General features: G+C 39.3%; 1 protein-coding gene across 1 annotated transcript in view; it reads right to left on the bottom strand.

The window, feature by feature from the left end:
- Nucleotides 1–1,485: 1,485 nt before the first annotated feature.
- The window catches only part of LOC130843198 (putative pleckstrin homology domain-containing family M member 1P), an 85,989-nt gene continuing 71,611 nt past the window's right edge, over nt 1,486–15,863 (bottom strand). The window contains exon 11 of the mRNA XM_057719747.1: nt 1,486–2,156. The gene's annotated coding sequence lies outside the window, so the exon portion shown is untranslated. The remainder of the gene's footprint in view (nt 2,157–15,863) is intronic.

Here is a 15,863-nt window from a genome sequence, read left to right as displayed (position 1 = left end):
AGTCCACCTGCCACCACTAAGACCCAGTAAAACCAAATAAATAAATAAATATTAAAAAAAAAAAGAAAAATTGCTAACTTAGAATTCATCAAAATTGTAAAACTTCTGGTCTTCTGAGACACATTAATACAATGAAGGTAAGTTACAATCTGGGAGAAGAAATTTATTAAACACGTATCTTAAAGGACTTTTTCCATTGCTTTATATATAAAGCACACTTAAAACAATATAAATAGCCAATTAAAAATGGAGTTGAATAGACACTTCACTTAAAAAGATATTTGCACATGAATAGACATTCAACATCATCAGCTATTAGAGAAAAGCAAGTGAAAACCACAATGAGATGCAACTACACACCTCCGAGAAAGGCTAAACTTTGTTTAAAAACAAATACAAGATATATATATATATATATATATACTACCAACTGTAAAATAGTCAGTGGGAAGTTGTTGTATAACAAAGGGAGTCCAACTCGAGGATGGAAGATGCCTTAGAGGACTGGGGCAGGGAGGGTGGGGGGGACTCGAGGGGGGGTGTCAAGGAAGGGAGGGAATATGGGGATATGTGTATAAAAACAGTTGATTGAACCTGGTGTATCCCCCCAAAAAAAATTAAAAAATAAAAATAAATAAATAAAATAAAAAAAAAAAAAAACAAATACAAGGATCAGATGAAGACATGGAGCAGCTGCAACTCTCACAGAGGGCTGGTGGGAAAGCAAAATGGCACAGCCACTTGAGAAAACAGTGTAGCCGTTTCTAAAGAAGTTAAATATGCACTTAGCATGTGATGAAGCAACCCACCCTTAGGGATTTTACACCAAAGAAATGAAAACATGTTCACACACATGAGTGTTTTTAGAGGCTTTGTTCATAACAGCCAAAAAAACGAGAAAAACTCAAATGTTCATGAAATGATGAATGTGTAAACAACCTGTATATCCACACAACTAGACTACTACTCAGCAGTAGAAAGGAATGAACTACTGACAGCTGCAACAACATAGATGACTCTCCAAAGAGACTGGCTACGTGAAAGGAGCCAAAAAGAAAAGGCCACATACCAAATGATTTCATTAATAAGATATTCTGGAAAAGACAAAGCTACATGGACAGAAATCAGACGGGTGGTTGCCAGGGGCTGGTAGTGGGAGGAGGTTGGCTTGACTGCAAAGGGACATGAGGGGTCTTTGGGAGTGCACAAGTTTTCTATATCTCAGATGTGGTGGTGGCTACAGAACTATACGTTTGTCAAAACACATCAAACTGTATATTTAGAAACAGTGAATTTCATTCAATGAAAATTATACGAGGGTGAGTCAAAATTTATCCACACTCCTCCAGTTATGTTAAAACTTCTATAAATTCTACAGCCAGAGTACAGATAATTTTTGACTCACCCTCGTACGTAAAGAAATCTGACTTAAGAAAATAATGAAAAAAAGCCTATAAAAACAATTGAATGAAAATAAATGTAAGAAAACCAACTTACAGTTTCTCCAATTCAAGGTTCATCATCAGGATGCTTTCAACTGTTGTAAGTGACACGTGTGTTCTTCCCATGTCTCTGAAGGAGAAGCCCAAACATGCAATGATATAAACCGAAAGACAAAAATTCTAAACTCAAAAAGATACTTAACATGTGATTCCTTCAATTCTGGCTTCTTATTTGCCATAGCTGATAATTCCAAACAGCTCTTAGGGAAGAAATTTAAGTTTGCATCATCATATTAATGACCTTGGTGCTGAATAGTACAATTTTGTTTTATTATCCTAATTTTTTGTTTTCAATTGCATCTACCTCTTTTGATCACTCTTTTTTTTTGCTTTCTGGGATAAACAATAGTCCTGCATGCATCTACATGTTCCATATCTATATGTGCTCTTCAACACTGTTCGCTTCCTCTGCTGGCTGTCTGACGCATATATATTCTTTCTTAATCCTTTTCTTTGCCAATAACTCTTCTTTCAATAACCCAGTTAAAATTTAAATTATGGCTTTTTAGCCAAAATACTCAATCTGACGAAAGTAAAAAAGAACAGAAATTACCTCATGAGCCATGAAACTGCAATACTTACAAATATTTTAACGCTGGCAATTTAAAAAGGTAAGAATCTTCAACTGTTGTCAAAGGATTACGATTGAGAATTCTGGAAAATGGGATGGAATTAAAATTATTGGCATTTTCAATTACTTCCATGAAAGTTTGCATTCTTTTTTTTTTTTTTTTTGGTATGGAACTTGAAGGTAAAAAAAAAAATCATTTTCTGTCTTTACCTATGAATCACCCTTAGAATCCGTAAAGCATCCTTGCTTTGGGAACTACCCAGGTCTCTAGATGATAAAGTGGAGAAGAGAAACAGAAAAACACAATAGGAAAAAAGTGGATAGCAAAGAACAAATATGCCAAGGAACTTTTCAGGTCAAAAATCCTAGAAGTGACTATGCTGCTAGGAAGCCCTTGCTCTGTAAGAAATACTATTTCTAGTGTCTTTTATAATTCAAGGTGGTTTTTTTTTTCATATCTAGAAATTTTTTTAAATTTCATGGTTTAAACTACCCAGTTAAAGACAAAAAGAGGACCAATTCCTTCATTCTGAAGCCAAAGAAGACATAAATCCAAAAGGAACTGGTGAAAGCCATACTGCCATCATGGAGTCCCATGTGTATCCTTGTATCAGAGCCTTTGTTCCTGTGTATGTAATCACCTGCTTACTTGTCAGTCTCCTAGGTTATCAGCATCTTGAGAGCAGGGACCACACTTCATTTTCATTGTTATCCCTGTGCCTGACATAGTGCCTATTCTTTACTAGGTATTTAATAAATGGTTGTTGAATAAATAAATAACATTTTGTTTATACATCAATAAATGAACAAATTCATTTTGGGGAACAAATTTTTATTCCAAAATGCTGCAATCGATTTTCTAAGACACATAGGGGGAAAAAAAAAGAACCAAAAGAAACAGGAAGAAAGAAAACAAAATCTGCCTTTAGGCTAATTCTACTCAAGAAATATTAGCATATTTTGGTAGACTATTATAAAGATAATTATCACAACTAATATCTTTTGGGTTGCCAGGCATGTGTGATCAGCATTTCACATTTAATCTTCACAGTAACCTTATGTGATAGATATATTACCCCATTTAACAGTTAAGGAAACTGAGGGACTGAGAAATTATATAACTTGTCCTAAGTCATCAAGCTAAGAAGCAGAGCTGGAATTTGAACTCAGTTCTGACTCTAAAGCCTGTGTTTAACCTGTATTTAAAAAAAGGGGCGAAAAAAAAAAAAGGCAGGGGGATAAAATATCTGTTATTTTAACCTTAATTTTGAGAGCAATAAATACAGAAATACATTTTCAAACTTCATCTGCCCATGTGGGAGAGCATCTATGAGAATTCTATTTTCTCTTTTTATTTCTTTTCCTGAATCATCTCCCATGATAAATATTAATTAGCCTATGCTCACTGAGACTTTAGAGATTTTTTAAAATGTTGCAGGCAAATCAGTAAAAATGATGGAGTAAGGACATCTGAAAATTCATCCCTCCCTAAAAGCAACGACAACAACAAAACTGGCAAAAATAGGTCAGAATCAACTTTTTCTGAACTCGGGCAATTTAACCAATGGGCTTGCAGCAAACGGCAAGGGGGACAACTTATTCAAGGAAAATGAATGAATTTCTATAAGAACAATGAGATCTGTGTTGCTTTAATTTGTCCTTGACCTTTGCTCTCCATGCCAGCGGTAACCTTGAAAAATAGCCCACATCCCTGGTACCAGAGGGGGCAGAATGGACTGGGAGGCCCTTCAAAGCCTCATTCCCAAAGAACTGCCATTGTTTTACATGTCTGGTGGTTCCCTGGAAGACCTCACTTGAAAGCCTTGCCTTTGACCTGACTGAGAGCTGCCTAGAACGAAAAGCCTCTCCTCAGGTGGCAGTTTTGGAACACATTTTCAAGTAAATACTTTAACATGGCAGTTGCATGAGGCAATGGATGACACTTTGGGGCAAAAAACAGCCTAACCAAAACGCTTAAAAAGAAGAGCTGAGGAATGAGATGTCCCCAGAGACTTTGAAATGTCCCCACATATTGCTGGGAAGCTGGACGACCACAAGACAGATTCCTGGGAATCTACGGAAATAACTGCTAGCATTAATAAAGGAGTTCAGCAAGGTTGCAGGATAGAAGATCAATATGCAAAAACGAGCTGTATTTTTATACACCAGCAATGAGGAATCCAAAAATGAAATTAAGAAAACAATTCCATGTGTAACAGCATCAAAAAAATAAAGTACTCAGGAAAACATTTAACCAAATAAGTGCAAGAGTCACACTGAAAAGTACAAAGCTGTTGAAAGAATTGAAGAAGATCTAAATCAATGTAAAGACACACTGTGTTCACGGATCGGAAGAGAATATTATTAAAATTTCACTACTTCCCATTGGCGTATGGTTTCAGTGCAATTCCTATCAAAATCCCAGCTGACTTCTTTCCAGAAATTGCCAAGCGAATTCTAAAATTCATATGGCCGTTCAAGGAAACCGCATAACCCAAACAATGTTGGTAAAGAACAAAGTGGGAGGACTCACACATCCTGCTTTCAAAACTCAGTTCAAAGCTACTGCAGTCAGAGTGTGGTACTGGCATAAGAATAGACATGTAAATCGATGGAACAGAATTGACGGTACAGAAGTCAACCCTCACATTTATAGTCTATTGATTTTCAACAAGGGGGCCAAAACAACTCAATGTGGAAACAACAGTCTTTTCAAATGATGCTGGGACAAGTGTACATCCACACACAAAATAAGCAAGCTGGACTCCTCCACGTCCCACCATATATGAAAATTAACTCCAAATGGATCAAATATCCAAATGTAAGAGCTAAAGCTGTAAAACTCTTAGAAGAAAACACAAGAATAAATCTTTATGACCTTGCATTAGGCAGCAGTTTCTTAGATATGATACCAAAGCACAAACAACCAAAGGAAACATAGATGAAATGGACTTTATAAAAATTAAAAATGCTTCTGCTTCCAAGGACACTATCAAGAAAGTGAAAAAACACATAGAATGGGAGAAAATATTTGCCACTCATATATCTGATAAAGGTCTAGTATTCAGAACAACCAGAAAATATAAAGAACTCTTACAACTCAATAAAAAGATAAGTAATTTTTAAATTGCTCCAGAGAAGATATACAGATGGCCAATAAGCATATGAAAAGATGCTCAATGTCTTAAATCATTACGGAAGTACAAATCAAAGCCACAATGAGATACTATTGATACTTAATACTAACATGGCTATAATCAAACAGACAATAACAAATGCTGGCGAGTATATGGAGAAACTGGAAACCTCATACCTTGCTGGTGGGAATAGTGCAGCCACTGCAAGAAACAGTCTGGCAGGTCCTTGAGAAAGTTCAGCTAACACTTATCCTGTGACCCAGTAATTCCACTCCTAGCTATACACCCAAGAAAGATTTTAAAAACTATGTCCAAACAAACACTTGTGAATGTTCAAAGCAGCATTCTTCATAACAGCCAAAAAGTGGAAACAACACAAATGTCTATGAACTGATGGATGGAAGAATAACCGTGGCATATCTACACAATGGAATATTATTCAGCCTTAAAAAGGAGTGAAGTACTGCTATATGCTACAACATGGATGAACCTTGGAAATAACGCTACGTCAAAGAAGCCAGATACACAAAAAAGCCACATATTTTGTTTGTATGAAGTGTGCAGGATTGGCAAATCTGTAGAAACAGAAAGCAAATTCGTAGTTGCCAGGGCCTGGGAGGAGGGAGAAATGGAGAGTGATAGCTCATGGGTGCAGTATCTCTTTGTGGAACTGATGAAACTGTCTGTCTATTGAATCATTGACTTTAAAATGTCCCATTTCACATTATGTGGATTGTATCTCAAGAAAAAGAAAGTATCTTGTAAAATACAGGACACCAGTTGGCTGCAGACCAAACATGTTGGCAGATGGAGAAAGCAGGAGTGAAGGTTCAGACTGCTCCATGACCAAGGTCAGAGGCGGTCAGTGGTGAGGCTGGGAGCCATGCAGCTTGTTCTTGCCTTGGCAAGTCCCCTATGCTTCCTACTGTAGCCCATTCTTCTAGATTTTCTTAGTACAATTAAACTTGTTTGATTTGTAACACTCAGTTAACAGCCAGTATGATAACGTTAGAAAGAATGTGAGTGTCACATGTCTGGTTAAGCACAGTTCCTCAAACTTTGAGGCTATGAGAAAAAAAATTGGCATTAAATCCTGCCAGATCACTGGTGCGCTCCTGTGCAAGTAAATTCCTTCACCTCTGCATCTTCCTTTGCCCACTTTTCCCCAGTCATCAAGAATGACTATAAAGCAATATGAGTCAAAACAATTTAGCAGTGTGTTCTCCTTCCTCCAAAATTATCGCAGTCCTCTAACCCTTCACTTTTCTTTAGAGGTCCACGGCCATGGTCCCATAAGCTCAGTGTTTCTTCTCAACCAAGCAGCCCTTCTCTAACAGAGTAATATCCTTGTGTTTATCCCTAATGAAATCAAACTATGGGGCCAAATTATCCTATTTCCTCCTGTCTTTAGTGCCATCTTTTATTCACTAAGTTTGTGCCTGGGCAACGGGGAGAATGAGTGAGAACGGAGTCAACAGCTCAATTTGGGGACCCTACAGCAACTGATTTCCCACAAACCACAGCACAGATGGCTTTAGATTCACAGTGGACACTGCACTAGAGCTTATTTCCATTTTGGTTCAACTTCCTCATTTTACAGATAACAGGTATGCTGACTCCTAGTCCATTGCCTTTTTGATATTCATGAGCTTATCTTTACAGAAGTAAAACGTGGCAACAGTGTTTATCAGCCTCAAAAGACCATCTCAGAGTCAAAGTTTAAAAAATGTTCTTCTCAATGGTTCTTAAAAATATATCTTATTTGAAGAAGAAAATTCAGATGTTTCTGCATGAGCCTTTTGCTGTAGAACAATGGGACAGATTAAAGGAAGCTCACAAAATAAGGGAACACTTCTTCCCTGCTATTTTTTTTTCTCCACATTCTTCTATACAGGTCCAGACAGATGGACTACATTTCCTTTTTATTAACTGAGGAGACACAGAAGAACTGAGGACTGAAGCATGTCATCACTGTCCTGAATGTACGGAAATCCTAAGAGCTTTAACTGAAAAAAATGTCCAAAGCAGGCCGTGAAAATAAATTTAAAATAAGACAACTCTAAAATCTCTATGCTAGAATCCCAAGGCAGGGGGCAGGTAGTCAAAGAAATAAGCAGAGTGACCTAGACCCTGTTCCAATATGTGTGAAGTATTTTGGGATGGAGTAACCCTCTTCTGTTATTCATCTACATAGGTCCATGAGAACACGACTCCCCATGAGAGGCTCTGCAATACAGGATGTCCAACTGCATCATGTAAACCCTTTCTCAGGAGGAAATTCCGAAAGAATCTGAAATGGTGAATCTGTATCTTAAGTCAAGTTCTGAGAATAGCCTTGACGTAGAGTCCCTGGCAGTGAGGAACAGAGGAAGATGCAAGGGCTGTGGAATCAGGCAGACCTGGGTTTGAATTCTGGCTGTCACTGTCTGGTACAGTGACTTGAGCAATGAACATCTCTGAGTCTTACTTAGTACCATTTACCTCATAAGGCAATTTGAGGATGAAATGAAAAGAGTGTATGCAAAGCACCTAGCATAGGCTGGGCACAGAGTAGGTGCTCAGAAGTAATGATGTTGGGACTCCCCAGGTGGTGCAGGGGTTGAGAATCTGCCTGCCAGTGCAGGGGAAACCAGTTTGATCTCTGGTCCCGGAATATCCCACATGATGCAGAGCAACTAAGCCCATCCACGAGAACTACTGAGCCTGCACCTAGAGCTCGCAAGCCAGAACTACTAAGCCCATGTCCCACAACTAATGAAGCCCGTGCACCTAGAGCCCGTGCACCACAACAAAGAATAGCCCCTGCCCACCACAACTAGAGAAAGCCCTCGCGCAGCAACAAAGACACAACACAGCCAATACATAAATAAATAAATAAATTTATGAAAAAAACCAAACAGAAGTAATGATGTCATATCTCCACTGGCCACTGGCAGAAATTCTGGGGATGCCCAGAGGTCACACAGCCAGGAGCTCCAGAGCCGTTAAATTCTCACAGGGAAAAAGCTCTCTGCTCTAAAGGGCCTATTCAAGTTAGAAGCCAACTGCAAGATACAATGCAGAAAAAGCCAAGTGGTCATTATTTAGCTCCTATTACAAGGAAATGAAGAGCCGCGTAGACAATTGCTTGCAAAGCTCAGAAGTGGTTCTGCCACTTATCAACAGTGTGAATCTAGCAAGTTATCCAACATCTCTGAGTTTCAGTTTCCTCATCCCCAAAATGGGGATAATAAGCGCTGCTGGGAAAATAGAATTGTGAGGTCATATGTATTCAGCACTTACCACGTACCAAGCACTATGCTAAAAGCCTTAGGCACACTATCTTACCTGTGTAATAAGTACGAGTACTTAGTATACTGCCTGGAACATAATAAGCACCTAAGAAGTGTAGGTATTAAAGAAACGTTACAGGGCACGGGAGAATTACCATGCTTCTGAGAAAAAGAAGATACCTTGTTATACAGGTGGGAAGAACAAGATGTAGTTGGGAGAAGAAAAGTATAGTAGTTGCTGGGTGTGACAGTCTCAACATTTGGAACTCTTACAAATAAAACAGCCACCTTAAATCACCCCAAAGGCCAGACCCAAGTTATTTTCATTTTTAATGTGTATGCCTTTTTGAATCTGAGAAGCTGCCAGGATGCCAGTACATACTAAACAGTGATAACAACACCCTGAACAGTGTAAACTTTTGTGTGCACACAGCTTCTAAAGGAAACCAATGCTGGCTGACTGGGGGAGCATGAGGGCGGCTCTGGGACCCCAGCTCAATTTGCCTTCACAGTGTGGCCACACCTATCTCATTGATATTCTCAACCGAGGGGTAAATAATAGGGATAAGGCTTGGAGTTTCCTCTTAATCTCTCTCAGTGCTCATGTCCTTGGTACAATATCGATGTACCACAGACAAGCCAGCATGTGAATGTGCTCTGTCTGGATGAGTTATATTGCCTTTTTTTTTTTCTTTTTTTCTTTTTTTTTAATTAATTAATTTTTTTTTGGTGGAGGATGCGGGCAACGATCCCTATATTGCCTTTTGACACTGTAGAGTCCTTCAGTTTCTAAAACTCATGGAGTTTGTGTTGTTAGAACCAATGATGTGACTAAAAAAATGTTTAAAAATAAGCCATCAGTCTGGACCTGTGTAGGTGAATGAAGGAGAAGCACTTTAATCTCAGAAAAGAAAGTATACTTAACATTTAGGATTACCAACCACTGCTGGTTCTCCAAAATACATTTCATTCCTGATTTCATCTGAAAGAGATGTGATTATTACCACCATTCAAAGAGTGGTACCTTATTAATTAATAAGCTCTTGGCTCATCTGTGAGGTAGATTTCAGATTCAAACAGGACTGCCACACTGCTAACTAGTTCCCCCGGTGTTTGTCAATAACCTAGAGGCTTCATTCAAGAAACCTACTGCGTTATAATCACTGGAAACCTGGCGAGGAATCAAGGTTTTGTGAGGCCTACACCTCATCTACTTTGGGAAATCCTATCTAATAAAGAAAGACATGCAAAGTGATGAATATGAAAATCGCTAGGACCCCCTCCCAGGACAGTGAGGAGCCCTGAAGTGGAAGCTTCATTCAATTCATGATAAATCCATCTCAGCTGGGGCCCTTTTCCAATCTTATTTAAGCAGAGGAAAACACTGCTTCAACTTATAAACATCCCAGTAATGTGTCATTATAGGTAATAAAATGACAACGCGAGGGTGGCATCTTCCCTTGGCAGCTTGCCTTTGGAAGAGATGCGATAACGTTCATATCTCAGCATGGCAAATGTTTCCTGAAGCAAATTAGTTTGTCTATTAGAAAGACCTGACCCAAAACAAAGAAAGAGGTCTACCCCCAATACACACTTACTATATTGTGACAATCTTTTGAAAGTAACAGTGAGTGAGTTTTAGGAGTATAGTGTTAATTTCTTTCCAACACCAGATAGCTCTGCTTCTTGCGTTACCTTTTTCTGTCTTTTAAGATGAACACAGACATTCCAAAGGAAGACATTGCTGCCTCTTCCATTAGGAATCTCTTCTAACCCACCACCCATTTTCTACTTTGTTGTCGGTCTTGTTACCCTGCTGCACAGGTGCTAGAATGGCTCTCATATGTTTTCCCATCAACGTCCATCTTCCTCCTTCCAGTTTCCTGGGGACAAAGTCCCTGTCCTAGTCTTGTTTGTGTGCCCAGCACTTAGTACAGTGCTGATACACAGTGGGCATGGCACTTGGTGAATGTTTTTGAATGAATTCATTCATTTTTATCAACTGTGATGCCTTTATTTATTTATTTACTTATTTATTTCCCACTGTTTATTTTCCTGTGTTGCCTACATAACCATAGTGAAACTCCGATTCTTATAAGAGATGCCTGGTCTCATAAAATGTTCAGAAAAGGCGGTGAGTGTAAGACATTGTACTGACGCTACTGAAACCTCCTGGTGGAGGGACCTCAGGAGCCTGCTCTCTGGTGCGCTGGGTGCTCTCTCCCCAAGGTAGGCATCAGCAAACTAATGAGGGGAAGAAGGAGGCCGCCACAGATTGGCATCTGCAGGAACTGTTACTCCAGCTCCAGAGACACCCTCAGCACCTCCATTAACCTAAAATGAACTGTGTGACAGTGGGTTTCTGAACCACAAGACAGGTAAGAGTCTTTTCCAAAGCCAGGTGGAGAGGAGGCTCTTTACCTCTTCTGGCCATTGAACGTACCCACTATGATTTGCTTGTGTCACAGAGAAATCACAGAATTTTTCAGCTGAAGGGGTCTAAAACCCACATTTCTTATTGAAGACTAGTCAGGAAAGAAAGTACTGCATATAGAATCAGGCTACAGCAATGTATTTTCTGTATACTTTTCACACTACAGCTGAACACAAACAACAACTTATTCCATACCTCAAAGCTTCCTATTGGCTACAGATGATTCACTTCAGAGGTACATGCTTTTTGAAAAATAATGTTCTGGGAGGCTGGGGAGAGCCCTGTGGTGGGTGTTCAGGAATTCTTTCTGCTTCACCATTTAAAAGAAGCTAATAATGGTTGAGGAAGCAGCCACACCTTTTGCTCCCTGAAGAATTCTGTGCTAAACTTAGTTCTTTGCAGCTCTGTGTTGCATACACTTCAAGCAGTGTGGAACTCTGCACATGACCAGGAAATCAGTGTAAATTCAAACGTGGCATTTCACGGACCATTCGCATATTGGAGCAGCAGCACTGGGATTCCGTGACAATGCTAATTTGAGTGTTTTCGCTTGGTGCTTTTGATTGCCTGTGCGAAAGATCAGTACTATGGAAAGCAGAGCATTTCATACATATGAGTTAGACAAGTCTCTTGCCCTCTTTGTACCTTCGTTTCCTCATTCGAAAAAAACCAAATGGATCTGAAGACATACTTTCCAGAATTCCTACTGGGCTTACACCCAGCTAACCAATAAGTGTATGATGTTCTCACACAGAAATTTTTATATGTATTCATCTTCTACTTTACTTACAACTTATGTAAAAACTGCATTCCATGCCAGGCCTGAAACGTTCCAAAGCTCAGTTCTGTGAGTAGATTGCAACCTAGATTTCTACAAAGAAAAGACAAGCAGCAGAAGAAGAAAAATATACATTCTTTCAGAATTTATCCTTTGGTAATAATTCTAATTTCTATGTGAGGAAACATAACATCACTACTCCCTCCATACACTTAAAGAAATCTCACTGTGGAAGATATCATGCTTTATCCTTTCATGATTATATATGTGGTGCACTAGATACAAAACAGTAAATGCTCAGTAAATACTGCGTGATGTGATCTTTATTTCTCTAGAAAAGCAGCACTATTGACGTCTTGGGCTGGATAATTCTTTGTTGTGGGGGGCTCTCCTGTACACTGTTGGATGTTTCGCAGCATCTCTGGCCTCTGTCCACTAGGTGGCAGCAGCATATAGAGGCCTGACAGGCAAAACCACCTCCAGACATTGCCAAATGTCACCTGCATGCAAAATCACCCTGCTTGAGAACCACTGCTCTACAACGATTCACTCTGATCTGTGTAATACTTCTCACACTAATCTTTGCTAGGGACAAAAAGGATTTGCTACATAATTTTAGTAGTAATTGTAATCGTATTTCAAAATGAGTAACTAATTTTATAAAAACTTGTGGTATAAAACTTCCAAATATAATGAAGTTACATTTGTTACTTACATAAACTGCAAAAAAGGTAGCGGTTCAAATGTACGTCTTTCAATAGACTGTATTTTATTGCAGGATAAATCTCTAGGAAAAGGAAAAGGAATATATTGCCTCAATTAGCTACTAGGTATCTAATTAGTAGCAATCACTAGTAGAGGTTAGAATGATAATAATAAATAAGTAGCTCTGGTCTAAACTCCAAATCTTGAGGAATGTTATTTGAACCTTCCAGAGCCCCTAACCCTGCCTTCACCTCTCTTAAGAGTCTCACCCTCATGACCTTCATAAATTAAATATACAAGTTTAGGTCTAGATAGACTTTGGAGGTAATCTTTCCTGAGAGCAGAAGAATTGATTAGATTCCACCTTTTGTGGTCTCATCATAGTCTAGATTATGAGCTCAAAGTTTTTATCTCCAACTATCATTATAATTTCTAATCGTAAAGTGAATATTCTTATATTTCCACACTTCCCACTTAGTTCTATTTTTCTAGGCCACTTCAGTACCAGAAGAAATAAAAGATATCCTTTCATTCAACTTGAAAGGAAGTTACTCCTCTCATCAATATGCAACTTTAATTCCGTATCATACCTTCTATCATATTGACTTTTATTTGAAAATATCCACTCTTGACTATAGCTATCTTACTGCCATTGATTCCAGCTTAGTCTCTCATTTCACCTGGATGGGTAGAACTGTCTTCTGACTGCTGTTGCCACCTCCACTCTCTCCCTTTCTAAGCCACCCTCCACACAATCTACCAATTAACTCTCCAAAGGTGATTCCAAACACCAGCATCACTTGTGAACTTACCGAGGACACAAATACTCAGCCCTACTCTGGACCGACTGAATCAGTAACTATGGGGGTGGAGCTTGTGTTTTAACAAGTCCTCCAAGTGACTGTTTCAGAGCACTGCTGTGGTAACATGGTGGCTTGGCATCTTAGCCTCGGCTTGGCCTGCAAAGCCCTAGATAATCTGGCTCTAATCTCCTGCTCTCCCTGCTTGTACTCTACAGGTTCTCAAAGCGTTCTTCCTGTGTTTTGCCTTTCTCCCACCTTCCTTTTGCAAGCTTATTCTTCCTCAGATGTCTGTCTGATGATACCCAACGGCCCTTCCAGGTCCCATCTAAACAGCGTTGTGCTGGTAACATCTTCCCTGACCCAATTTGAAGTCTTTCTTTCCCTCTTCTGTGCCGCAACACCAACTTACAGCTCTCATTGCCCATATCCATTTCTTTTCTAAAATGTAGCTCCTTTTGTATCCCATTTATCCCATTTCCTCTGAGCATAAGCTCCTTGGAAGTATGGACTAGGTCTTGCTCATGCACATTGTCTATCATGGTTAAAGCCAATGCATGGACATAAAGCAAACTCAAATATTTATAAAATCAACAAATATCTGAGGAGGGAACAGAAGGAGGAAAATGTTTGAAAAGAAACGCAGTTTTATTACTTCATGGTTCCCTCTTCTGTGTCTCTACAGCACTTTGTCATTATGGTTTGAGCTTATGTGTTTCTTTTCCGTGTGGGATCAGGAGTTGCTAAAAGGAATCCTGTCTTACCCATCTTTGTGTTCACAACACTCGGCATAGTACATATTCGCATATTCTTTTTAAGCTTTTTTATTGATTGGCATTGCTTTTTAAAGAATGAGAATACCTATGCTAACATGAAATAATCAGCTTATAAAGTATTTTATAGTAGAAGGAATGACGGGCCTAATCCACTGAGCAGTTATCTTGTTTTTCTCCAAACTGTGTTTGTAAGGTTTGCAGCCCAGATAGCAGAGAAGGAGGCTAATACAAAAGTGGTTGTGGGACGTCCTGGGTGGCCACAGTGCTTAAGAATCTGCCTGCCAATGCAGGGCACACAGGTTTGATCCCTGGTCTGGGAAGACCCCACATGCCATGGAGCAACTAAGCCCGTGTGACACAACTACTAAGCCTGCACTCTAGGGGCAGTGGCTTCAGTAGTCGCAGCATGTGGGCTCAGTAGTTACAGCATATGTGCTGTAAAGCCTGCAGGACACAACTACAGAGCCCACATGCCACAACTACTGAAGCCCACATGCCTATAGCAAGTGCTCTGCAACAACAGAAGCCACCGCAATGAAAAGCCCCCACTCACCACAACTAGAGAAAGCCCTAGAGCAGCAACGAAGACCCAATGCTGCCAGTAAATAAGTAAGTAAGTAAGTAAATAAATAAATAAATAAATACATCTATCTAAACAAAAGTGGTTGCCCCTTAAGGCTTTGAAAGTTTGATAATTAAAATAACTATTTTTAAAAGGTGGCATGTGAGGCTCTTTATACTCACTTCCCTAAGCCTTTTAAATTTGCAAGAAGAATCTGTTTCCCTAGAGGATCATTACTTGGCTTGAAAAGGATTAATGACATACACAGCTTTGGATGCCATGAACAAAGGACAAAAACTGAGCTTTTATAGCAATGGACACAGTATCTACTTATCCCTAAAAAAACAGAACTACTATGCAAGCATTTCTTCCTTGATAAAGAAGCTGGAGAGCGAATTCCCTGGAGGCCCAGTGGACTCAGCCCTTCTACTTCTGGGGGCCTAGGTCAAATTCCTGCTTGGGGGAACTAAGATCCTGAAAGCTGTGGAGCGCAACCTAAAAAACCAAACCAAAACAAACGAAGAAACAAAAAAACAGGAACAAAAGAAGAGGCTGGAGAGATTTTTGTTAGGTACATTTCTGATATGCTTGTTTAGTGTCAACATTTCTAAATATACCACTTAACCATCATCTTAAACATTTTTAATATTGGTATAATGATTCCTGCATCACAATTCTTAACAATAGTCTGTTTATTTTAGTAACAATGTATTCTGGACAATACTGTTTATATAATTCATCTGCTTATTTCACATTGAAATATTAATTTAATTTCGATTAAATGATGAAAATTATGAGTTAATGGCATTCATATGAACGTTAGTGTTCTATATTTTCTTGTCCTGTAGGTGACAATTTGAGGTTAACTTTTTTTTTTTTTAATTGGCCGCACTGGGGCTTTGTTGCTACATGTGGGCTTTCTCTAGTTGTGGCGAGCGGGGGCTACTGTTCATTGTGGTGCACAGGCTTCTCATTCAGGTGGCTTCTCTTGTTTTGGAGTACGGGCTCCAGGCACGGAGGCTTCAGTACTTGCGGCACACAGGCTCAGTAGTTGTGGCAACGGGCTGAGTTGATCCGTGGTATGTGAGATCTTCCTGGACCAGGGAATGAACCCATGACCCGTGCATGGCAGGCGGATTCTTAATCATTGTGTCACTAGGGAAGTCCTGAGGTTAATTTTAATTCCTTTCATTTTACTCAGGAACTTTTTCAAACCTATTCTGTAAAGGGCAGATAGTAAATATTTTAGGTTTTGCTGGCCACATACAGTCTCTGTCGCATATTTTTCTTTCTTTTTTTTTTCTTTGACAGTCCTTTAAAAACCAT

Source organism: Hippopotamus amphibius, unplaced genomic scaffold (assembly GCF_030028045.1).
Source record: "Hippopotamus amphibius kiboko isolate mHipAmp2 unplaced genomic scaffold, mHipAmp2.hap2 scaffold_260, whole genome shotgun sequence".
NCBI lineage: Eukaryota > Metazoa > Chordata > Mammalia > Artiodactyla > Hippopotamidae > Hippopotamus > Hippopotamus amphibius.
Note: the sequence above shows the minus strand (reverse complement) of the source record. Positions and strands in the feature narration are given on the sequence as shown.